The sequence below is a fragment of the Chionomys nivalis genome, chromosome 19, assembly GCF_950005125.1.
Source record: "Chionomys nivalis chromosome 19, mChiNiv1.1, whole genome shotgun sequence".
In the NCBI taxonomy this organism is placed as follows: domain Eukaryota; kingdom Metazoa; phylum Chordata; class Mammalia; order Rodentia; family Cricetidae; genus Chionomys; species Chionomys nivalis.
Genome location: NC_080104.1, coordinates 60,427,355 through 60,453,291, shown reverse-complemented (window position 1 = coordinate 60,453,291; position 25,937 = coordinate 60,427,355). Strand labels below are relative to the sequence as shown.

At 53.8% G+C, this 25,937-nt stretch overlaps 1 protein-coding gene and 1 non-coding gene across 3 annotated transcripts in view; one reads left to right on the top strand and one right to left on the bottom strand.

Annotated features, from left to right (window-relative positions):
• Positions 1-313: 313 nt before the first annotated feature.
• Positions 314-420, bottom strand: LOC130862469 (U6 spliceosomal RNA). The gene has a single exon (XR_009055643.1). It is a non-coding gene; the product is annotated as a U6 spliceosomal RNA (small nuclear RNA).
• Positions 421-3,422: 3,002 nt separating this feature from the next.
• Pacsin1 (protein kinase C and casein kinase substrate in neurons 1) overlaps positions 3,423-25,937 on the top strand; it is a 38,817-nt gene continuing 16,302 nt past the window's right edge. Inside the window, exon 1 of one of the 2 annotated variants that reach the window (XM_057751177.1) lies at positions 3,423-3,565. The gene's annotated coding sequence lies outside the window, so the exon portion shown is untranslated. Of the gene's footprint in view, positions 3,566-23,812; positions 23,983-25,937 lie in introns of those variants that run through there. The other variant, XM_057751178.1, reaches the window with a different exon arrangement.

Here is a 25,937-nt window from a genome sequence, read left to right as displayed (position 1 = left end):
CCTTGAACTCACTCTGTAGGCCAGGCTGCCTCGAACTCATAGAGGTCCACCTGCCTCTGCCCGGCCTCCTGGGATTAAACTCATGTGCCACCCTGCCTGGCCTCCTGTTTGAAATTTCTTTCTTCTTTTTTTTAAATTGATATTTATTGAGCTCTACATTTTTCTCTGCTCCCCTCCCTGGCTCTCTCCTCCCCTTCACCTCTCTCCCAAGGTCCCCGTGTTCTCAATTTACTCAGGAGATCTTGTCTTTTTCTACTTCCCATGTAGATTAGATCCATGTATGTCTCTCTTAGAGTCCTCATTGTTGTCTAGGAAAAACGTGGAAGGCTTCACGGATCTGCGTGTCACCCTTGTGCAGGGGCCGTGCTGACCTTCTCTGCATCGTTCCGACTTTAGTCTGTGTGCTGCCGAAGCGAGCGCTCCTGTTTGAATTTTCAAGGCCTGAACTGACCTCCCGCTTACTGTGTGCCAGAAGATGCTGACCTGACCTTCTGGTTCTCCAGCCTCTGCTTCCTGAGTGCTGGGCTCCCAGGCCTGCACCATTGCACCCAGAGACGGGGTGCTACAGATGGAGCCCTGGGATCTGAGTGAGTGTGCTAGGCACAAACTCCGCCAGCTGAGAAACTCCTCAAAGCCCGCCTGGCCTCCTGACTGGGTCCACAGCTCCTACGAGGGCAGCTGCTTCCCTCCCAGCCTCTGGCCTCTCTTCCCTACTGAATCACAACCTTCTGCCCTTTGAGCATCCCCTCCTGACTCTTAGCACCCTCCAAAGTCTGCCACTAAGGGACAGTGCATGCCTGTCCTATTTGGAAAGTCTGGTGCTGTGGACTCCTCTGGCTTTTTTCTTAAAATTATCATCATTATTATTATTTCATTATTGAGAGAACTCAGACTTCTCTCTGCCTTCTCAACCTCACCCTCTTTATTAGGGTCAGTCACTTTGTATCCTTTGGTCCCAGCCCCTCACCAGGGAAGTGTAACCATCGAGCCCTGGGTGTGTCAGTGGCTCCCCTAGGCCCCAGACGCACCACTTAAACAGCTTGCCACACAAGGCTGAGTCACCGGAGTGTTCACTGGGAGCTAAGTGAACTCTGTCCCACCCACGCGAGCCTCACACCTTTGCCTGGGGCTGACGGGAAACTTCAGGTTGAGGTGTGGAGAACGGGAATTGGGAGGTGCTGAGGCTGGAATAGAGGGTGGGCCTCATCAGCCGCAGGCTACCGTACACCTGTGTACAGGGGCTGGCCTTGCCTAGAGTTCCCCAACTCCTGTGCCATCTGGCTAACCAGAATTGCAGCTGTCTTTCAGCACTCCTAGCAAAGCTTGCAGGGCAGCTCTGCCCAGAGGGCTCCCATCCCCTCCTGGAGCACCACCCACTGCCCACTGTGGTGGTTAATCTGGACCATTCACTGAGGGGAGAGGACACTTTCTCGTTGTGGCTGGCATCTTCTTGTGGTGGCCTGCTATAAGAAGTCTCGGGATAAAACAGTACAGTTTGCTTGCCTACCTTCCCTTTCCATCCGTTCTGTTGCTTCAGCAGCTGCCTCTAGATCTCCGCCTCGTCAACCTCCCGGTGCCTACTGCAGGCCTACAGTAACTACTGAGGTTCTTTAGAAACACCCCAGGCCTGCAGGGCCAAATGGGGACCGCTGAGGCAGGCAGCCTGGTGGAGCAGCCTCTCAGGCAGCAGCCGGCTTCTCCTGTGTTAGCGGGCCTAACAAGCCCGTGGAATAGACATTCATTTTGTCGCTCTGTCCCTGACTAATCCGTCTCCACCCCTGACTGTCTGCTCTAACCCTAGTGTAGGTTTGCCCTGTGGCCTGCTCCATTGGTGCTGTCTTCCTCCAGGCTCTAACGATCTACCATGGAACCAGTGCTCAGGGAATTCTTACCAAAGAAACAAACGCTGTTCTCGGGCATTCTTCTGGGTCTCTGAAGTGGTGAACTTCAGAGCTCACGGTGAGGGTTCACGGCCAGGGGATTCAGGAAGTATAGACACATGCGCATCAATCAGCTCAGGGCTGCAAGAAAGAGTAGTGCAGTCTGCAGCAAACCGGGAGTCCACACGGCCTCGTTGGAAGTCTAGTGTTCAACATCAGCCTCACCCACTCTGGTCCTGGCCACAGTTCTGTCTTGTTCTCTAGAGATCTGTTTTCAGTTTTGGGCACACCACTTCAAGATACACTCTCCTCCCCTTGTGAACAGCCAGCTCTCTTCTGAGTGTGAGCTGGGGGAGGCAGAGGTAGTCGGTTTTTCTGTTTGCTTGGTTTTGTTTTTTGTTTGTTTATATATTATATATTGTTTTTTTCAAGACAGGGTTTCTAACCAAAAAAAAAAAAAGTAAAAAACAAAACACACAATTCAAGCCGGGTGATGGTGGTGCACGCCTTTAATCCCAGCACTCGGGAGGCAGAGGCAGGCGGATCTCTGTGAGTTCAAGACCAGCCTGGTCTACAAGAGCTAGTTCCAGGACAGGCTCCAAAGCCACAGAGAAACCCTGTCTCGAAAAACCAAAAAAAAAAAAAAAAAAAAACAAGACAGGGTTTCTCTGTGTAGCCATAACTCTCTCTGTAGACTAGACTTGCCTCCAACTCACAGAGATTCGCCTGCCTTTGCCTCCCAAGTGCTGGAATTAAAGGCTTTGGCCCCCACCACTCTCGAGATAGTCAGTTTTGTTCTATTGAAGCCCCCGGCTGTCTCATGGCTCAGTGCCTGGTTTATCGCAGGCAGGTGCAGCAGAGACATTGAATGAAATCGCCTTAGACCCCACTCCTGGGGTGGAAGTCTGGCTCCTAGAAGTGTGGACCCAAGTCCCAGAAAGCCTCAGAACAGGCCTTAAATTCGCTTTGCTGGGAGGGGGGCATGGGATAGAGTAAAGGAGAGCGCTCTCTCTCTTTGACTAGACCGCAGGATCCTGTCCTGCACGCAACCCCAAACACATTGGTAGAAGATGGGGTCGTCATGCCAGGGCTAGACCGCAGGTCCTTGTCCTGTGTGCGCCCCTCCCCACATGGGTAGAAGAGGGGGCCATTACACCAAGGCTAGAGAGAAGGGCCCTGTCCTGAAAGCACCCCTACACACATGGGTGGGGGGGGTCATCACACCGGGGCTAGATAGAAAGGCCCTGTCCTGCAATGCACACCCCTCCCCGCACACACACAAGGGCAGAGGAGGGGGTCATCACACCAGGGTTAGGGCAAGCCTCTATCCTGCGTGCACCCACATGTGAGACGCTGGGATTCGGAGGGCGCAGGAACCACGCACCGAGCCTGGGAGCAAGCGGCCGGGCGGGCGCGGCCTCCGGGTACCGCGGCGCTGCCACCTGCGCAGCCACCGCGCCGCCATTGGCTCGCAGAGAAGCCGCTCTAATCCGCGCCGCCTCCGCCCCCGCGCGGCGCTGCGCTCCGCGGAGTCTCTGACCTTCCTCCTTCCCGCAGCCCCGGAGAGACGCGCGACGGTCGCGCCGATCTCCTCCTCCCCCGGGAAGCCGTCCGGGCTTGAGGCCGGGCCGCCGCCGCCCGCTTTGCCCCCCGCCGCCGATGGTGTCCGGAGCTCCGGCGCCCAGGTATTGGGTCTAAAGCGAGCGCGGGGTGGGGTGGGGGTGCTGGGAGGCCAGGGCCCCATTGAGGGATGCAGGTCCCCAGCGTGTGGTGGCGTTGGACGCAGCGGAGGACAGGGACTTGGAGATAGGTGGGCGCGCACCCGGGGACGCTCCTGGGCTGGACCCAGGCAATGCCAGGATGGCCCTGAACTAGGCCCCTTGGGGATGCCGAAGGGGAGGCCTTTACCCCGAGGAAAGAGGAGGAAATAGGTTTGTTGGGAAACTGGGGCCTGGCCCCGGGTGTTGAATGTGTTTTTCTGGGACCAGCTGGGATGGGTGGGCCGGTGCCAGATTGGTGCGTATGTTATTTCTGGACCAGAGTGGGCTGGGGGAGAAGCACAGCCGGTGATGTCTGGTTTAGATTACAGGTACTTCCTTCTTTGCTTCCGACCCCTCCCCCCACCAGCTGGGGTGGGTGGTGGGTGGAAGGAGAGAGGAGGTAGTGATGCTCAGGGCCCCCCGCAGATGCAGCAGAATCCTCTCTGCTGCGCCACACTGTCCTCGGACCATTTGGTCACAGTTGGGGCGCTCCCCCCGGTAGTGTTCACCTTTCAGGAGGCTGTGGAAAGGTTAAAGGGTCATTAATGTGTCTGGAACACGGTAGCAAACTCCAGAGCTTGGCTAGACCCAGCTTCAAACCCCAGGTTTTCCCCATCTCCTCCAAGCCGAGCTCTGCAGCTTGAGGGGACGTCACACTTGCGGCCACCTTCTTTTTCTAGGCATAACCAGAAATAGCTACCATTGTCAGGGGCCCTGGCACAGCTGGGATGCCGATTGCCAATGGTTTGGGAAGCTCTGCGCCCAGCCCGGTTTTCTTAGATCATAGCCTCCAAGCAGCTTCCTGTCGCCCAGGTGAGAGGCCACCTCCCACACCGTGTTCCTGGACCCTGTCAGCCTTGAGGCTATTTATGTCTGGTCTGTCGCCCTCTAGACCAAAGTGTCTTCAGGCTAAGAATCTGATTTGTCTCTGTCATTGCTCCGGTGTCTGAGAAAGGCTCATCACTGAAGAAATGTCTGCAGAATGGATGAATGAATGAATGAATGAATGAACGAACGAGTGAACGAATGTGTAAATTCTGGGCATTTGCTAGCAAACTGAAAGATGGAAGGGAACCCCCTCTGGTCTTTCTACCGGCGCATCCCGGCCTCCCCCATCCTCCTCTTGTCCCCCCCCCCACTTCGGGGACCAAAGAGCCATGAAGCTCCTCTAGACCTGGGGTTGAGAGGCAGCTGTGACTATTGGAAGGGCTTCTGCCCTGCTGGCTCCTGACTGTCTTGTTGGCCCCCTAATGTCCTTGGGGAATCTGGCCCATCATTAAGGGCTTCCCTTTCTTCAAGCCACTGGGCTAGTGATTTCTCCTGTGTTGCTATGCTCAGACCCTTGGTCCCAGCTCTAACAAGACAGCCCATGTCATGCTCTGGGGCTGGGCGAGCCCCCAGCAGGCTGTCCTGGGTCTCCTGGCTCTTCCAGGAGCTGTGTGTAAAGCGGCATGGGGTTTTGCAGGGCCTTTCTTGGCCAGCCTTGCTCCTCTGATGAGGCTGTGCCACCGTGCCCAGTCAGATGACCCCACCTCGCCCCCGCTCTGCCCTCCACTGCTCTGAGACTCTCCGTTCCTCTTCGGAAGCTTCCTTGGCTGTGTCCCCACCCCATCCTGCTCCCCTCTTCTCGGATCCTCTGGTATCACCCTGCCTCAGGTTTTGAGTGACATCTTTCCACATGGATACAGGGGTGTGTGTGTCCTGGCCTGGTGTCCCCAAGGCCTCACACAGAGAGACTTCACTTGTGAAAGCCTGACATGGTGGTTCCACCATGACTTCAGGCAAGGTTCTCCCTCCTCAGGAGATGCCTGCATCCCCAGCAGGAATGACTGGCTGTGGGAGACCTCACTGGAGAAGGGAAACTTCTGTGGGCCAGGCAGGCCAGGAAGAACAGGGAAGGCCATCAGGGAAAGGGCTCACTGATTTGGCACGTCCCCCCGTGGAAGCAAGAGAAGGAGCCGAGAGAATGGATGTCCTGGGGAGGGCCTGGAACTTACTATGACAAGCTCGGTCTGTTGAGCCACACCCCATCATCACATCATGGGGGATTCTGCGCAAGGGCATCCCTCTGTGCTATTATAGATAGCCCTGGCTTACATATTTCTTCTTCTTCTTCTTCTTCTTCTTCTTCTTCTTCTTCTTCTTCTTCTTCTTCTTCTTCTTCTTCTTCTTCTTCTTCTTCTTCTCCTTCTCCTTCTCCTCCTCCTCCTCCTCCTCCTCCTCCTCCTCCTCCTTCTTCCTCCTCCTCCTCCTTCTCCATCTTCCTCTTCTTCATTATTATTATTAATCCTGAGACAATGGCAGTCACAGATAACTCCACAGGCTCCGAACAGCTGGAGGGACTCTCAGAGCTGTGTCCATTAGGTCCCGGCATCCTTAGACACTGCTGCTGGGGACCAGTTTGGGGCATCTATAGATGGTGCCCTGAGCAGCCAGGACCATGGATTATGCTCACGTCCAAGAAGGGTAGAGGAAGGAGGGAGGTGGGCTGCGGGAGGAGGCAGGAGCTGGGATGCCAACCAAGTGAGTGCTGCCAGCTCAGAAGGGGAGTGGGGCTGTGGGGCTGGAGAAATGCCTTTGGCCTTCAAACTGGGGCTCCTGAAGGCTAGAGGACCAGAGGCCGTGGCTACTTTTTAAGTATCACATGGTGTGGAAATGCTGGAAGGAGGGTGGTTTATTAGGTGAGTGCGCTGGCTGCTCTCGCAGAGGACCTCCCTGGGTTTGATTCCCAGCGCCCACATGGCAGGTCAAAACTGTGCTTCAGTCCCGAGCATCTGGGACCCTCTTCTGACCTTGTCAGGGGCCAGGTACACGCAGTGCACAGGGATCCATGCAGATAAAACACGTGTGCACATAGAATAAAACAAATATATCAAAAACCTAGGAGCTGGCATGGGCTGGGCTGGGGCCGTCAGATAAGATGCGGGACACCTGGTAAAGTGGTGAAATCTGAATTTGATGGGATGTAGCTCCATAGTAAAGTGCTGTGTAGCGGGCCCCGGGGCCCTGGGCCAAATCCTAGCACTGGAAAAAAAGCTCAGATAAATAAATTTATTTATTTGTTTAAATATATATGCTTTTTAGCATAAATATATACCAAATATTGCATTATAAACTTTACCCAAAAGAGGGTTTTTCATGGCATCGCAATGACAGAACACGCTCCATGCTCCCCTGTGACAGCCCTAGACTTCGCCCTGATAGAGACATCTGGGGCTGTGTCTCAGGGTAAAGATGGCTGGCTGCCGCCTGAGGGCCCACAGGGTAGGAGAAGATAACAACTTCCACACGTGTACCGTGGCACGCACTCACACCCCTCCACAATGAAGAACTGCAGTGATTTAAACTCGATTTGTCTTTTATCTGAATCTCATTTTCCCTGGTGCCCTTTGGCCTCTCTAGGCTGCTTAGGGATGGAGGGGGAAAGAGGACAGGATCTCCTATGTGCTCTCTTTGTCCTGCGGGAGGGGTCCTGGGTGATTATTGGAAATGGACAGAATTAACAGATTGTGTGTGTGTGTGTGTGTGTGTGTATACTTGTGTGTAACTGTGCAAGCATGGAGGTTAGGGGACACCTCGGGCCTCACGGGCCACCTTGCTTCAGACAGAGTCCCTTGCTCTGTGCTGCTCCATCCGGACTTTCATGGGTTCTTACGTATTTTGTGTCTCGCTGTAGGAGCACTTGGCATTACAGACACTGCCATGCCCAGCTTGAAGACTCAGGGCCTGATGACGGTCACAGGGCAGTTTTGAATTCTGTGTCAGTGAACTCATTCTCTGACCTGCCCAGAGAGTGCTCGCCTGTTCAGATGGACAAGAGAGGTGGAGCCTCTAAATAGGGTTAATCCAGTGCTGCGCAAATCCTCACAGTAAGCCTTTTCCTGGCATAGGGTGTGGCAGACAAACCCCCACATCTCTGGGGGAGAATGTGCTGGCACCCCCTCTTTTGGCCATCCTACTTTGGGGCCGGGAATTGAACCTGGGTCCTCTAGAAGAGCAGCCAGTGCTCTTAACCGGTGTGCCATCTCTCCAGCCCCTGATTTGTTTTTGTTTTGTTTTGTTTTTTGTTGTTTGAGACAGGGCTTCACTGTGTAGCCCTGGCTGTCCAAGAACTCACTCTGTAGACCAGGCTGGCCTGGAATTTGCTATGTAGATTAGGCTGGCCTCGAGTTCACAGAGATCTGCCTGCCTCTGCCTCCCCCCCCCCGCCCCCGCAAGTGCTAGGCTTAAAGGTTTCCATCACCATGCCTGGTCCACCTCAGGTTTTTATTTAATTAGTCACTCTGTGAAAAAAGCATGGGGCTGGGACAGGACACGCTGCCATGTCGTCTGACTCTAGAGGTGTATGCCCTACCTCTGCTGTCCCGTGAGCCAGGCTGGGGCCATAATGGTCAGAGAGCTTGGGCAGGGGTGTGGAATGCTGAGTGGCCACTGTGTGAGCAGCATACTTGGAAGGAAGGAGAGGCCGGTTTGATCAGAGGAGGGAGGGGTCATCCCAGGCTGACCTAAAGCAGGGACAGATGTTGGGGGCTGGGAGGAGATCCAGGCAGGACTGAGGGGATTAAAGGCTTGCACCCCCACCTACCTGTTACAAATAAATAATTTAAAAATATTTTTCTACTGAGTATCTTAAATTTCATTTGTGTGCACATTCGTGTCGAGCACACACGCTCACGTGGAGGAGTCAGTTCTCTCTACCATGTCAGTTTCAGGGATCAAACTCAGGATATCAGCCTTGACAGCAAGCCCCTGTACACACTGAGCCCTGTTGTCCACCCAACGTAAGGACTTTCTCTGGGCAATTTTCTCTTGTTTTTTTTTTTCTTCCTTCCTTCCCTCCTCCTCCTTTTCCTTCTTTCTTCTTCCTTCTTCTCCTTCTCTTTCTTCTTATTCTTCTTCCTCCTCCTCCTTTTTTTTTTTTCTGTAGCATTGGAGATGGCCTTACACACACTAGGAAAGAGCTTTACCAATGGGCTACATCTTCGTCCGAGAAAGACTCTGTCTAGCTGAATCGCCTACAATTTATTAATACCTAAGAAGTAACAATTCATTAATGTCATCAGTTGTCAGCCGGGATTCCCATTTCTTGTTGTCTCAGATGGATCCTCTCCCTCCCTCCTCCTCACTCCTCCTCTCCCTCTTCTTCCCTCCCCCCTCACCACCTTTCTTCTAGTTTAAGAGCTGGGTATAGTGGTGCACACCTATAATCCAGCCCTTAGGAGGTGGAGGCAGGAGAATAAGGAATTTAAGGTTAGCCTCCACTACGTGTCAGATTTGAGGGTAGCCTGAACTACCTGAGACCCTGTCCCAAAACAGCAGTCAAAAGAAGACAACAAAAGACCCGGATCAGGCCTGTGCTCTGATTGGCTGAGAACCTGGGCCCCTTCCTACCTGTGCCTTCTGCTCCTGAGTCATCTGCTTTGTCCGCAGTCCACAGTCTGGCCCACTGCAGCTCCACAGCAGGGTCCATCTGTCTCCTGGTGCTGCCAGCTGCAGAAAACCATCTCAGCCCTGCCTTCAGGACCCCAGAATCCATGCCCCCCCACCTCCATGGCTCTCTGCTCAGCCTCTACTGGATGCTTTTGGGCTACGACCAAGGACTGCCAGCCCCTCCTGAACGGAGGAATGTGTCCCTCCTCTCTGCAACTCTTCAGGGACATTGTTGCCACTCAGAATGAAACCCAAGTCCTGTAGAAGGCCCCAGCTTGCACGGCACAGTGGCACCCTCGGGAGGCAGAAGCAGGTGGAACTCTGAGTTCCAGGACAGCCAGGGCTACACAGGGAAACCCTGTCTCAAAAAACAAACAAATACATAAATAGATAGGTAAACAAGCCGGATTGGTCTTGGAGATTGGAAATAGGAGGTTCAAGGTCATCCTCTACCACAAAGTGAATTCCAGGCCAGCCTGGTCTACAGAGCATTTTTCCAGCCTAGCCTGGGCTATGTGAGACCCTGTCTCTAAGTGTGGCTCAGCTGGTGGAATGCTCTGCCCTGTGTCGTAGGACTGCCTGTTTCCAGCTGTGTGCTCACTGTACCAGATGCTGATGAATTAGTATTGAGTGTGGCATGAGTGACAGCTGCTCTGACCTTGTCACCTGGAGCCTCCGCCCCGCACCCCAGTTCCCCTGGGCGCCCTCTGACCTTGTCACCTGGAGCCTCCGCCCCGCACCCCAGTTCCCCTGCAGAGCCTGGGCTCCTTCACAGTCAGGGTCCCCTGACTGCTTGGTTGGCGATGTTTTGTTTTTACAGTGCTGGGGTGCAACTCAGAGCCCAGTGTGCTGGGCAGGTGCTCCCCCATTGAGCTATCGCCCCAGGCCTCTATTTCCAGTTGCAGATGGGTAAATTGAGCCACAGAGGGGCCTCAGGACCAGCCGAGGTCCCTCAGGAGTGTGTGATTCCAGAGGCTACGCTGAGGTCTTTTCCTCCTCCAGCATCCTTTCTCCTTCCTCCAGCAGGGTATCTTGTGTCCTCTATCACCGGCCTCATCGGCTCCAGCCCCGCCCTCCCTGCCCGACCTGGGTATTGGGTGACGGGTTGCCATCTCACCTGCCCTATTTGGCAGGCCCCTCTGATGGACCCTCCCTGTGTCACGGGGTCCTGTCCTCACCTCTGCCCCGTTCCCAGCCCTTTGTCTGTGCACAGCCCTGAGAAAGGGGGCAGATCTTGCTCGGCAGTGCATGGGTGGTGTCTCCACACCCTTGGCATAAGGCAGCTCGGTGAACACAGTGGGCTGGGCTGGACCAACAGCAGTGTCCTGCTGAGAATGGGTGGCAGCTGCCAGTGGCTTCATGCCAGACTCCCAGAATCAAGTCTTGATACTTCGGAGGGAATGTGGGGAGAGCTCGCCTGGGAGACGGATGTGAGCCGGAGAAACAGGGCAGCACCTCCCCTAGAGTTTGCTCTCCGGCCCCCTGACTCTCCCTGTTCCCCACTGCCCAGCTTCAGAGGCTGAAGCTGCCTGAGGTCTGGGACTCCCTCAGGGGCTGTGCCCCTTGGCAACACTCAGGAACATTCATTTATGAGAGGGGGTTTTGTTCTTTTTTATTTATTTATATTTATCTATCTATTGATTGATTGATTTTTTGAGACAGGGTTTCCCTGTAGTTTGGGAGCCTGCCCTGGCACTAGCTCTTGTAGACCAGGCTGGACTCAAACTCACAGAGATCCGCCTGCCTCTGCCTCCCGAGTGCTGGGATTAAAGGCGTGCGCCACCACCGCCCGGCTGTTCTTTTTTATTGAAACAGAGTCTCCTGTGTCCCAAACTGGGTTCAAACTCACTATGTGACCAAAGATGACCTGAACACCCAATCTTCCTGCTTCTAGCCCCTCACCCTAGTATCACAGGTGTGCACCACCATGCCCAGTTTTTCTGGTGCTTGGGATAGAATGTCAGGCAAGCGCCCTACCAACTGAAGTACACCCCAGCCCATACCTGCCTTTTTATTTCTTTGATATAAAAGCTTCATCACTTTTTAAATTACATTTAATTTATTTGTATGTATGTGTACGCATTCATGGCGTCCAGGTGGGGTCAGGACAGAATTACTTTTCTTTTTCACCACGGGGTCTTTTTCACCCAGGCTGACACTAGGGGTCATTGAACTCAGGTCTGCAGGTGGGTCAGCTGACCTTTAACTGCTGAGCTACTGTCTGGCCCCTCCTTTACTTTAGAAACAGAGTCTCCTGTAGCCCAGGCTGGCCTCAAACTCCCCTCCTCCTGCTTCTGTCTCTCCCGTGCGGGATTACTGCCGCACCCAGGTAAGGGTTTTCGTTACAGAAGAACTCATCAGGCCTTTATTATGCTGCCGTAGCTTATGGGTGTCAAGGAAGTGCCAATACTTAGAAGCCATCAAGATGCCCTTTAAAAAGTAGGAAGCAGTGGGCAGTTTATCCAGACAATTATTTAGCACTCAGAGATGTGAGCCATTAAGGCTTGGAAGGACCAGGCTGAGCTAAAATGCTTTTTACAGAGTCAAAGAGCCGGTATGGGAAGGCTGCGTGGCTGTGTGAGGGTCAAGGGGAGGAAAAGCAGGCTGACACTAGGGGTCATGGTACCAGGAGCTTGGTGGGAATGCCCTGGATGGACAGACCTCTCGGAGCAAGACGGCAACTGTGTGCCCTGTGACAGCAGACACCTGTCGCCACACCAGCCCAGACCTGTGGACTCTCCAGTGCCTGACTGTGGGGATGGGAAGTGATGACGCCTCTATGCAGGGCTGTCAGTTGTGACCGATGTGCCTCCTGGGTCCAGCATGTTCTAGATAGGGGAGACCCTTTCGGGAGAGGCTGGGGGAGCTGTCTGTGCCTTCTGAGCACTTTAGCTGTGACCTTATGTGGTTGTTCGAATGGAATTGTCCCCATAAGCCCATAGGGAGTAGCATTATTTGGAATATGACTCTGTTGGAGTAGGTGTGGCCTTGTTGAAGGAAGTGTGTCACTGTGGGGGTGGGCTTTGCAGTCTCCTGTGCTCAGGCTACACTCAGTGCAGACACAGTTCACTTCCTGTTGCCTTCAGATCAAGATGTAGGACTCTCAGCTTCTTCTCCAGCACCATGTCTGCCTGCATGCTGGCATGTCCCGCCCTGATGGAAATGGACTAAGCCTCTGAAACTGTAAGCCACCCGATGAAATGTTTTCCCGTATAAGAGCTGGCCTGGTCACGGTGTCTCGTCACAGCGATAGACACCCAAACCACCTAACGCTGTCTTCAAAATAAAAGGAGGCTGGAGAGGTCTCAAGGACTTAGAGCACCTGCTACTTTTGATTATCCGCGCCCCCAGAGTGGCTCAGAACCGTCCCTAGCTTAAGTTCCCAGGGATCTGACGCTGTCTTCTGGCCTCCGTGGGTGCATGCGTGTCTGGATGTGCTGGTGTATGCTTTTAAGGCCTGAAACACCATCCCTGGTCCCTTTTTCTTTCACATGGGAGAAAGGAGTGTCTCTCTCAATGGGGACAGAAGAAACATCTTTTGCTGTGTGAGGAAGGCAGAGCATGGTGGGGCAGCCATGGTTGAACTGTCAGGGGTTTGCTGGCTCCGGTGGAATCATGAGGCCTGATGTGTGAACCACAACACTTAGGCAGTGGGTGGAGCCGTCTCTTCACCCCGTGGTTCTGGAGAAGATGGATTCCCCTGGGAAGGCAGGGCTGAGCCCTGCACAGAGGTCTTAGAGTGTACCCTCTTCCACAGACGGCTCTGAGGCCCTAGCATGGTACTTGACTGCGTATTCTTATGGCCTTTACTATTATTTTACTTTTAGGTAAAGTAATTAACCTTTTTTTTTTTTTTTGGTTTTTCAAGACCGGGTTTCTCTGTAGCTTTGGGGCCTGTCCTGGAACGCGCTCTTATAGACCAGGTTGGCTTTGAACTCACAAAGATCTGCCTACCTCTACCTCCCGAGTGCTGGGATTAAAGGCTTATGCCACTACCACTGCCCCTTATTTTTACTTTATTAAAAAAGATTTATGTATTTCATTTTGTGTATGTGAGTGTTTTGCCTGCATGTATGTACATTCCATGTGCCCAAGGCAGAAGGTTGGCTCCCCTGGAACTGGAGGTACAGATGGTCGGGGCCACCGTGTGGGTGCCAGCACTTGGGAGAGGGACACAGGAGGAACAAGGGGTTCAAGGCCAGCCTGAGCTACAAGTGAGAAGGGCAATGCAGTTGGGTTCTGAGGACCAGCAGGTCTGGTGAGGCTCCTAGTGCCCACCCCTCATTGGGGTGGAAAAGCTCTGGCTTTACTAACTAGTCACAGGCACTCTGCAGTCCAGCTTCTGAACAGAGCCTTGAAATAGAAAGGGGTGGGTTCTGGAAGCAGGTGGAGCCAGTCCTGAGCTGTTTCTGGGAGATGGAGGTCAGGTTAAACCTCTTAGTCCTGGATTGCAATCCACAGTTTAGTCCGAGGGGCTCTGTTGCTAACTCGCCATTTTTGCTCAGGAGCCAGGCCTCATCAGCAGCAAAATCTGCCCTTTTCCTGCGCTCCCCAGAGCAGGCGGAGGGGACTTGGACACGCCAAGCCACCTGAGTTGCTATCTAGTTGTGTGATGATGTGTCTGCTGGGGCTGGAAGTGGGTGCTGGGATCAAACCCCTGCTGCAGATGCTTCCCTGGAGGCCCCCGGGCCCCCAGAGCCACAGAGCAGTGGATCCCCGCCATGTTGCATGGCAGAGTCAACAACATCCAGACCACAGTTCCCTGTGCTGAGCTGAGAGAACATGACCGGGCCCTCCAGAGAACGCCTCAGCAATTCCTGCTAAAGCCATGCACGTGCATACAGCCAAAGCACCAATACCTCAAAAAACCAAATAAATCTTTAAAATAAAATAGCCAGGTGGTGGTGACCCACACCTTTGGGCCTTTAATCCCAGCACTCAGGAGGCAGAGGCAGACAGATCTCTGTGAGTTCGAGGCCAGCCTGATCTACAAGAGCTAGTTCCAGGACAGGCTCCAAAGCTACAGAGAAACCCTGTCTCGAAAAACCAAAAATAAATAAATAAACAAACAAACAAACATATAAATATAAAAAAAAACTGGGAAATAGAAGCAGAAATGAAGCTGGGGGCAGCAGATGGCTCAGCAAGCAGAGGCGTGGGCTGACCAGCCTGAAGGCTTTGCTCGCAGGGACCTGCGTGATGGAAGGAGATTGGCTTGTGCACACTGCCCCCTAACCCACATTTGTGTGTGGTACACTCACTGAGCAGTCTAGGCAGATCTTGGGTTTCTTACTCTTCTGCCTTAGCTGTGTGCTGGTGTTATAGATGGGAGCCACTATAACCAGCTATTCAGAACTTACATAATTCAACAACAGTTTAAAGCAGGCATGTAGCCGGGCATGCAGCATGGTGGCTCCTAGCTTTAATGTTAGCTCTCAGGAGCCAGAGGCAGGAGGATCTCTGTGAGTTCCAGGCCATCCTGGGCAACATAGTTAGACCCTGCCTCAAAACAGAACAAAACAAAATCAAGAAAATGAGCATATAGGACCATAGAGAGGAGTCGGTGGGGAAAAGCACTGGCTGCTCTTGCCAGTGATCCGTTCCCAGCCCCCACACCAGGCGGCTCCAGCAACCTGTCATGTCATCTCCAGGGTGAGTGACACACTCTCCTATCCTCCCTGGGCACGCGTACACACTGGACATGTACACATAGAAACATAATTTTTAGCAGGAGAGTGATGGCGCACACCTTTAATCTCAACACATAGGAGGCAGATGCAGGTGATCTTTGAGGGCCAGCCTGATCTATAGAGTGAGACCCTATCTCAAATAAATAAATAATTAAATAAAGCAATAAAAAGCATTGCAGCTGGGTGGTTGGGCCCTCGCAAGGCCCTGGCTTCCACCCCCAGCTCTGCAAAACTAAAGCCAAAACCAGACGGGAAAGGAACTTGAATGGATGTTTCTCCTGCGAAGACAGGCAGATGGCCCGTGAATGAGTGTCCAGTGTCAGTAATCGCTAGCGAAATGCAAATCAGGTCCCCAACAAGATGTCACTTCACACTCACTGGTAATGGTCATTAGCCTAAAAATAGAAAATGTCCATTGTCGGAGAGGACCCTGTGCACAGGACTGGGAAGCGGTACAGCCATCCGGATAAGCAGCTGGTCCTCTGTGCGCCAGGAATCTAAATCTCTGTCTTCAGTTCTTCTGGGCACTGAAAACTTTAAGCACCTCAGAATCTCTTAAAACAGAGACTGGGCCCTTGGGGTCGTTCTCAACAGCGGAGCGGTAAAGGAGCTCAGCTGCTCATTGGCAGAGGAACGGATAAACAAGACATGGTGTGCACGCAAGATGGAATATTACTGAGCCCTGACAAAGCTGCTCCATGTCACTGCATGGGTGACATTGAAGACAGTGCCAAGGGAAAGAAGTCCCTGAGCTCAAGTCCCCTGCACCCACCTTCAAAGGCTAGGCATGGCCAGGGCTCCATGGTGAGCTGGAGGGATGGCCAGCCGTTAAAGACACCTATTCTTTTTGTGTTTGTTTTTTGAGACAGGTTTCTCTGTGTAGCCCTCTGTCCTGGAACTCACTCTGTAGACCAGGCTGGGCTTGAACTCACAGAGATCGGCCAGCCTCTGCCTCCCGGGTACTGGAATTAAAGGCGTGTGTCACCACCACCCTGCTAAACTTGCCTTTTTGCTTTGTGTTTTGAGACAGGGTACCCTGAGTTAACACAATCCGGCTTTGGTCTCTCTGTAGCCCGGGCAGACCTTGAACTAGCCGTCCTCATTCCTCAGCCTCCCAGGCTGGGAAGACAGGCCCGAGTCACCACGGTAACCTGCAGTTCGTGCTTCAGCAAGAGCCCACTGTGCTGAAAAGCTTTGGCCCCGCCCAGCCCAGACCAGGGCTCCTCAGTCTGGGGGCAGTTGCTCCCGAGGGACACTTGGCAATGTCTGCATGTTTTTAACATGTCTGGGCGTGGATACTGCTAGTACCTGGTGGAGGAAGGCCAGGATGCTGCTCAGGACCCATAGTGCCAGGATAGCCCCATATGTCAACCAGTGCTGAGTCAAGAGACCAATCTCTGTGTGTCCCTGTACTCCCTACCCCCGTGTGTGTGTGTGCGTGTGTGTGCGTGCATGCAACCTTGCTGGAGAACAGTCTCTGTGTATGTGTGTGCCCTGTACTCCCTGCCCCCATGAGTGTGTGTGTGTGTGCGTGCAACCTTGCTGAAGACCAATCTCGGTGTGTGTGCCCCTGTACTCCCCACTCCTGTGCGCGTGTGTGCGCGTGTGTGCGTGCGTGTGCGTGTGTGTGTGTGTGCAACCTTCCTGGAGACCAATCTCTGTGTGTGTATGTGCCCCTGTATTCCCCGCCCCCATGCGTGCGTGTGCGTGTGTGTGTGTGTGTGTGTGTGTGCAACCTTGCTGGAGACCAATCTCTGTATGTGTATGTGTGTGTGCCCCTGTACTCCCCGCCCCTGTGTGTGTGTGTGTGTGCAGCCTTGCTGGAGTCCAGTCTGTGTGTGTGTGTGCCCTGTACTCCCTACTCCATGTGTGCACATACGTTGGGGATGGAACCAGAGTCTCCCTCACACGTGCTAGGTACATGCATACCACTGAGCCTCACCCTGGTGCCTCTCCCACGTGCAGTGGGGACCCTGGTCAGGAAGGCAGAGGAGGAAGGACTGTGGGACACAGACATTTGCTTCCACTTTTGAGTCTGATGTCCCCACTGTCCTTCCTCACTGTCCCCTGCAGAGCAGGTTGAAACAGCAGAAATAGATGTGGGACTTGCAGGTCTCCAAGTATCAGGGTGTCAGCACGATCGGAGGCACAGCCCCCGGTCCTCTCCTGGGGGCAGCAAGCTGGGCTCGGTTTGCCTCACGTTACGGCTAATGCTGCTTTATGGAGCGCCGAGTGTCATCTCTAACTATAGCACATGACTGGAGGCTGCTGCATCCCAAGTGTCAGTTTTACACCGATGGGGGTCATGTTTTTCTGTCACAGAAGTGAGTCTCAGGCCTGTCACAGTAGAGGAGATTAGAGTGTCATGTGCAGGAATGTGCCGTGGGCTCCGTGGTGCCCTTTGGTTGTGAACCTCAGTGAGGCAGCTCCCCAGTCTTTTTTTTTTTTCTTTTCTTTTTTAAAACTCCTTTTGCAAAAGAGGTTTTTTTTTTTTGTTTGTTTGTTTTTTTTTGTTTTTTTTTTTTAATTTTATGTGTGTTGTTGTGAAGGGGTCAGATCTTGGAGTTACAGACAGTTGTTAGCTGCCATGTGGGGCTGGGAATTGAACTCAGGTCCTCTAGAACAGTTGATGCTTTTAACTGCTGAGCCATCTCTCCAGCCAGCCAAAGGGTCTTGGACTCACTGTATAGCCAAGGATGACCTTAGATTTCTGATCCTACTGCCTCTAACTCCTGAGCGCTGTCTGCTTTATGGGGTGCTGGAGATGGAAGCCAGGGCTTCTTGTGTGCTGGGCAAGCATTCCACCCGGAGAGCCACCCTCCACTCTTGTGTGCTTTGGTGGCACCTCTTAGGTGTGTCCCTTCGACTCCTTAGTGCAGGAGGTCCAGATGGCAGCCGCAGCTGTGATATCAATTAATGAACTAGGAACTGACTTGTTTGTTTCAGACAGGGTCTCACTATGTAGACCAGGCTAGCCTTGAACTCAGAGATTCTCCTGCCTCTGCCTTCCCATTGATGGGATTAAAGATGCGCTCCACCACACCTGACTTCTATGTACGATTTAATTACTTAACCTTTTGGTTATATGTCACTATATAACCAAAATATAAAATATGTGACCAGGAGGCATACCTCATGGTGGCAGCTCCTACCCAGGAAAAACCTCAATAAAAACACAAAAACATAAAAAAATATTTAACTTTTTGTCACCTTGGCGTCGGTTGACTTTTTGAGGCAGATTATAGAAAACCCACCCGGAGTCTGAAGCCCTCTATGGAGTCTGAAGCCCTCTATGCTGATCTAGATGGTTCTCCCTTACTGTGAGAGGTTTGCAGACAGTGTGATAACAACGTGATAACGGTTACTTCAGCTCACAGTTAGAAAGTTCCCGAGAAGTCTCGCGTGTCATCTTGCCCCCTATTTTTACTCCTCCTGGCTCTTCCACAAGCCTTCTCTCCTGGGGCCGTCCTTCACTGAGACCCTGAGTCGCCCACAGGTGGGCGGGTGGCAGTCTTCCCTGTCAGCCCCTTGTACAGTCCCACAGTGTCATCGGAGTGACCACTATTGTCCATTTTCCATTAGACAAGGTCCCTTTCTCACCCGTGTCGTCTGCTTCTCCAGAACCCAGTGTAGGGTGCTCGGTGGTGTCTGTTCTTATCTATTTGGGGCTTTGTTTTCTGTACTCTCTTTGAATGCTTTCTTAGCTCTTACCTTTCCTCTCTCTCTTTGGACTCAGACAACATACATGTTAGATTTTGGTCACAGTCTTTTGAGGCTCTGTCCATTTCTACTCCCCACAACCCATTTTCTCTCTGCTGTTCAGACAATATTTTCTGAGCTTTGAGTAATTTCCATTCTTCTGTCTTCAGATTTACTGTTTTCCTCCTCCTCTGTTACCTTTGTTTTGCTGTTGAATCTTTCCAGTGAGCTAACAAAAAGGCTTCCTTCCATTGTTGGAATTTGAACGTTTAGTGTGACTGACAAGGTTTATAGTGTTGAAGCCCTGCCCTGCTTCCCTCTTTGTTACACTGTCCTTGTTGCTATCTGTCTGGGTAGTTCTTCCTGCCATCCACCTACCCAGCCACTGATCCACCACCCATCCACTGATCCACCACCCATCCATCCATCCACCCACCCATCCATCCACCCACCCACCCATCTACCCATCCATCCATCCACCCATCCATCCATCCACCCACCCACCCATCCATCCTTCCATCCATCCATCCATCCATCCATCCATCCACCCATCTACCCATCCACCCATCTACCCATCCACCCACCCATCCACCCATCCATCCGCCCACCCACCCACCCATCCATCCACCCATCCACCCACCCATCCATCCATCCATCCATCCATCCACCCACCTATCCACCCATCCACCCATCCACCCATCCATCCATCCACCCACCCATCCACCCACCCACCCACCCATCCACCCACCCATCCACCCACCCACCCATCCATCCATCTGCTCTTCTATCCATCCACTGATCAATTTATTCATCATCCATCCACCCAAGCATCCATACATAGAGCTACCCACCTATGGATTCCATTCATCCATCCACATATTTATCTACCTTGTCCACTGATCATCCATCCATCCATCCATCCATCCATCCATCCATCCATATGTCCACCCACCCACCCACCATCCATGTATCCATCTAAACACTGGTTCCCTCATCCAGCCATCATCCATCTCCCCATCCACACAGCCCCCACCAGTCTACCTGCACACTGACCCATGCATCTAGCCACCCAGGCATCTACTCACCCACCATCTAGCTGTTTACCCATCATTCTCCATCCACCTAGCCATCAATCTGCTATTTTTTTTTAAGACAGGGTATTAGTATATAGCCCTGCCTGGTTTGGAACTCATCATGTAGGCCAGGCCGACTTTGAATTCACCTGCCTCTGCCTCACCAGAGCTGAGATTAAAGGTCCGCATCATCCACTCACCCGCCTACCCATCCATCCATCCATTCATCCATCCATCCATCCATCCATCCATCCATCCATCCATCCATCTGTTTGTCCATCCATCCAGTCACCCACCTATCAGCCCACCCCTACACTTACCCATCCACCCACTCACCAGTTTTGGGTCTTTCCCACTTCAGGGCCCTCACCTTTCCTGTCTCTGCCAGAAACGCTCTTCCTCCAAGCCTTCACAGTCTCCCTCTCTCCCTTTATTTCCGTCTGTTCAGATGTCACCTCTTCAAAGATCGGCTGTAGCCTGAGGTGTAGCTCAGTGGTAGAGTGCTTCCTTGGTGCATGCAAGGCCTGGGGGTCACATATCCCCCCAGCTCTAAATGGCCCCCACTCACACTTTCCTCGTAGCTTGACAATGCAGACTAGCACTTGAAATCACAGCATTATTTACTGTGGTGTAGCTCCCCTTTTGGCATGAAAAGTCCTTGATCTTGTGGATCCTGTCTGGCTAGTTACCTGCTGTGTGCCCCACCCTGGTCCCAGGTTAGTACTGCACACAGTAGGTGTTCAGGAACTATTTGGTGAGCACGCTCAAGGCTCTAGCCTTGGCTGCCCTGGCATTCTCTTTGTAGACCAGGCTGGCCTTGAACTCAGAGATTCGCCTGTCTCTGCCTCCCGAGTGCTGGGACTAAAGGTGTGCGCCACCACTGCCTGACTTGCAGCCTGGGATTCATCCGGACGTAGCGCAGTGTTGGTGCCAGCTTCATCGTCCTGCCGTCTTGGACAGCGGGTCTCCCACATAAAGTGCCAGGCTCTTGTGGAATATGGATTCCGTGTGGGGACCAGAGTCCTGCATGTCTTGATGGGTAATTCGGATGATGACTGTGCCCTACTACCCCAACCCTGCAGTCTCGTCTCTTGTGCGCATGCGCACGTGCTCTCCCACTGACCTTCACCCCTCAGCCTCAGGCCCACAGTTTGAGTGGTGGAGCCTTAGCTGCTCTGAGACTCAGTTTCCATGCCTACAAAGTCCTGTGCCTGCTGATGCCTGGAGTCAGCAAGTTGCTCAGTCGGTGTCCGGTGCCCTCCTCTGGGCCTGAGGGGCTCTGGATGCTGCTTGTCTGTTTGTTTCCCGTGCCCAGTGTTCAGCCTCCTGCATAGACCCAGGGCCCCCCCCCCCACACACACACACCAGTGGAGCTTTGTCTGTTGTATTTCTGCAGAGCTGCTCAGGGGTTGAGGAGGATTCTGGAATTTTGACAGTCAAGGGAGCATTATGCAAATGATATGCAAAGCAGCAGCTAATGAGCCCTGATTGCATTGGCCCTGGTGCTGGGGAACACGTGGATAACTGTGCCAGGGTGGGGGCAGGGGCAGTGAGTGTTTTGGGTGCTGGGCAAGAAGACACAGCAGGGGTGGTGGAAGTGGCTATGGCGGGGAAAGGGCAGGAGGGCAGCTGCTTTGTGTCCTAGGTATGACTCTATCCTCCTCTATGCTCTCTCTACAAGGGGTTGGGGACAATGGCTGAGGTCATGGGCAAACTAGAGCTGCAGTAGAGGTGCAGTAGATGGGCCAGACTGGGGTAATGGTAGGGGTGTCGTGGCGGCGATGCTCTCTGTGGAGAGGTGACAGGAGGGTCTGCTCCTCCCACAGGGTCCCTCTGGTGTCTCAGTGTGGGAAGGCAGGACTTGGGTCTGCCAGGAAGCAGCAGATGGGCTGGGTCAAGCTCACTGGGAGGGGCCAGCTGTCTTCCGTGTTCCTGGGTGGAGCCTCTCTTTGGAAGAAACACGATCTTGGCTTGGGAGCTAGTGGGTGGGCAGAGGGGCTCTCCAGCACCTGGGAACCCAGTCTCTCCCATCCCCCAGCGTGACCCTCTCCAGAGAGCCTGTACCCTGGAGCACTTAGCACCTCCACCTTCTAGGCCTGAGAACACTGATGGTGGACTTTCCCCAAGGCTAGATGTTACCTCGAAGGTCATTTTCAGGCCCTGTGCCGCCACTAGACTGACCGCACCTTCAGATACAGTGTCTCTGTTTCGCTTTTGATCCGAAGATGAGGACTGAACTTGGCTATGAACCCTACAGACTTTGGGTAACTGTTGCCACGTTTTCCAATTAAGTCTTTCATAACGCAGTCACAAAGATCATAACGGTTGTCGGCAGAGGGTTCCAGTCCCAGTCCAACCCTTTCATGACTTTATCACCTTGGGAAAATAGGTCTCAGAGCCTATTTCCTAGTGGGCTCTGTAGCCTTCTGGTGGCTGGTGGCCTCTAGCTCACAGGGGACTTGCCGCCTTGGGCCAGCATCTCCAGTGCTGTGTACTTCTGCAATCTGTGGCTGGCAGCAGTGGTCTGACCGAGAGGGACTTGGGTGATGGATGTGGATGAGGTTGTCATTAACCCGACAACCCCTGTGGTCCCCGCCCTCAGGAAGATGGAAGGCTGAAGGCCAACCTGGGCTATGCAGCGAGGGCAAAGCCAGACTCGACTGGGCAATTTATCGAGACCCTGCCCCAAATGAAGACTAAAGAGACTTTTTGGGGGTGCTAGCAAGATGACTCAGGGGGAAAGGGACTTGCAGCCAACTCTGGTCACCTGAGTTCAACCCCAGAACCCATATCTCCTGCAAGCTGTCTTCTAATTCCCAGTTCACTGTAGCATAGGGTGGGCATGCACATGCGTGCACATACACACACATAGGACAAGTAAGTGTGGGACTGGTGAGATGACTCAGCAAAATATTCATATGCAGGGTTGGAGAGATGGCTCAGTGGTTAAGAGCACTGGCTGCTCTTAACCTGTGTTCAATTTCCAGCAACCACATGACGGCTCACAATCATCCGTAATGAGATATAGCGCCCTCTCCTGGCCTACAGGCATACATGCAGAAGATATAAAACATCTTCAAGCTGGGAATGCTGACCCATTCCTTTAATTCCAGCACTTGACAGGCAGAGAAAGATGAATCTCTGAGTGTGAGGCCAGTCTGCTCTGCAGAGTAAGTTCCAAGACAACCAGAACCAGGACTACATAGAGAAACTGTCTTCTAAAATTAAAAACCAAACCAACCAACCAAATAAATAAATAAATCTGTGACTTGTGGAAATGGCTCAGTCAGTGAAATGCTTGCCTCAAAAGCTTGAGAACCTGAGTTCAAATCCCCAGCACCCACATAAAAACTAGCGACTTAGTGGTATATGTGTTTAATCCCAGCATTGGGAAGGTGGAGACAAGAGGACCCCCGGGCACCATGGCCAGCCCACGGGTGAGCTCCAGGTTCAGTGGAGGACCTTGTCTCAAGGCTCCTGAGGATTGGCCACTGGGCTCCGCACACACCTGCATTAAAAAACTATCCTTACTTTTGCTGGATGATGATGGCGGACACCTTTAATCCCAGTACTTAGGAGGCAGAGGCAGGCGGATCTCTGTGAGTTCGAGGCCAACCTGGTCTACAAAGTGAGTTCCAGGACAGTCAGGACTACACAGAGAAACCCTGTCTCCGGGGAAAAAATCCTTGCTGTGTGGTGGTGTGCACTGCCCTTAACCCAGCACTTGGCAGAGACAGGAAGATCTCTGTGGGTCTGCGCAGTGAGGCTTGGGCTAGTAGGGCCCCATGAGACGGTCTCGAATATAAATGCATGAATCTGTATAATGGGTATGAATGGTTGTGTGTTTCACAGTCAACCTGGCAGGACTTGGTAGGGGGGTCTGGTCACTGAGCTGGGATGATCAAGCTGACTGAAATGTCTTGGCGAGCAGCTCAGCGTGAGGTGAGGTGTGAAGGCTGGAGCAGGAGCGCCGCATACCCTGCGGGGAGACTGGCGGCCGATGGTGGGGGGGAAATGTGCGACCGAGGGTGCTGGCAGCGAAAAGACAACGAGATGCGAGATGCGGGAGTGTTCCCGGTTCACCGCGGCGTGGTGCAGAAAGAGGGCGTCCCCTGCCGTCCACCCAAGGAGGACATCTGTGCCCAGCATTACCCGGTTGCCATAGAAACGAGCAGCGGGCGGTGGGTGGCTGGGGAAGGAGGCGGGTCGGGAACGGAGGGGGGGGGAGAACCTGCGCGTGGGGGCAGGGAGCTGGCTCCTGCAGTTCGGGCGCTGTCGCCTCCCGAGCCAGAACTCGCCGGAGGGACACGGAGCCCCGAGCCCTGCACCAGGCCCCCGCCCCACCTGCCATCACGGAGCAGGTGGCCAAACAGCCCTTCCGGCCCTGCCCTGGCCCAGCCAGGGCAGTAAGAGCTCACTTGTCCCCAGCTCGGTTCCCAGCCGGGTTCAGGTAGGCGATGGGGTTCTGGAGAAGTCTGCGTGGAGAGTGGGGACCGAGCGCCCCTGCCTTCCTGCTGGTGCACCTGCTAGCAAACGAGCAGGTCCGAGGGGCTCCCGGAGCCAGGGACCTGCTCTCCGCGTTGCATTGGGACTGTCTCCTGTCTGTCGTCTTGTCTCCCCTCTATACCCTCTGTACCTCCTTCCCTGTCTGCACCACAGGTGTGACTTTGTAGAGCTGCCCCACTCCCCAGAGGCAATGGGCTCAGGCGTTCCCCCAGGTCCATGCCAGACAGGGAGGGGCCAGGCGTGGAAAGGAGTGCGCTTGTTCTCACCCCCCACCCCCATCCCCCACCCCGCCAGGGATCTGCTAGTCTCTGGCCGTTTGTCCCAAACCTCCGTCTGACGCCAGAACCTCTGGGGTGACTCCTGAGTGGTCTTGTACCCCGGGCTCCAAGTCAGGCCATCTAAGTCCCTCCCCGCTCCGGATGGGATGGGGAGGATGGGATGACCCTGCAACTCTCAAAGGGCTCTCGACCCAACCCACCGGCCAGCCAGGGATTTCCACGTTGGGGTGGGTGGCTTGTGGCCTTCCTCTGCCTTCTCTGTCCCTCTGCAGTGGTGCTGCCGGGGACCTGCTCACTGCTACTGGGGTAGCAGGGACACTGCAGAAAAGCTACCGCTGTTGCTCCGGAGGAGGAGGAGGAGACAGAGTGGAGCGCTGGGGAGGAGCTGAGCAGAGGTAGCCAGGAAACCCTACCTCAAGGCTTGGGCCCCACTTCTGTACCCAGCACCCACTGGCCATTTGATTGAGTTCTTTGCTTGGTCCTGCACTACCTGTGAGCCTCCCTCCTTCCCCAGGGCTTTCAGAAGCCCGGCTTCATGGTGGGAGCCCTCTGTAGGTTATGGGGTCGCTGATTTCTGCAAATGTCAAGAACAGTCTGGGAGTGTGGGCACAGGTTTCGCGTCTGGAAGGCAGGGGCCTGCCTGGGAGGTGAGAGAGCAGAGGTGGGCTGACAAGGAGGGGGTCAGGGGGTGCGGATCTTCCCCTCACAGCTCCATCTCCCTCCTCCTCCCTCATGAAGCCTTGAAATGGTCTCTATATGCTCTGCCCTCTGAAGTCAGGCCCACTGGCCTCAGGGTCATCAGCTGCCACCTTGGTCCCCCAGCAGGGCTTAGTGATCTCTGGAAGACAGGGTCTTTTAACCAGCACCTGCCCGTAGCCTGGCCTCCACTTCCCCCTTCCTGCCTCGTCTGTCCCATCCCCCATCCCGTTCCTGACAGGGTGCAGTTTTTATGTGATGTTTGCTATACATTTCATTGTCAGTAGACATAGTGGGGTGTAGTGCCCACATCCAGTTATCTGCAGCCAGGCTGAGACCCCATTTTCCCCAGGAGCTCCTCCACAACAGAGAGCCCACGGGAGGCCCTGGCACTCAGAGACCTGGAGCTGATAGAGAACTGGGCTCCATCCAGGCCATGTATATGTCAGCTGCCCAGCCCCCAATTCTAAAGTCACTGCTCCTCTCCTTCAGCTGTACCCCACCACTAGAAGTTCCCCTGGCTTCAGAGTAATAGGACCTCTGTACCCACCTTCTGCCCCCTACCTGCGACCCCTCTCCAAGGTGCCCCCCAGCGGTGAGCTCTGAGGCCCTGTTCCTGCCCCACTGTAGGTCTTCTAGGGAAACCTTGGAGATAAAAGCCAGCCCTCACCCCAGCTCTCCCTCTGTCTCTGGGAGGAAACTTCAGGTCTCCTGGCCTGGAAGACCCAATCATCCGCCTCCCCCTGGCGCTCCTATGCCTTCCAGACCCCTCTCTCTTCCCCCTACTCAGTCTGCTGCCGCCATAAATGCTGTGGTTCTACCTCAGGCCTTTGCGCTGGCTGGACCCTCAGGCTGGATGCTCCTCCCTCCGGTCTTTGTATAGCACAGTTCCCGGCCCTGGCCGTGGTCCCCTGCCACCCTTCTC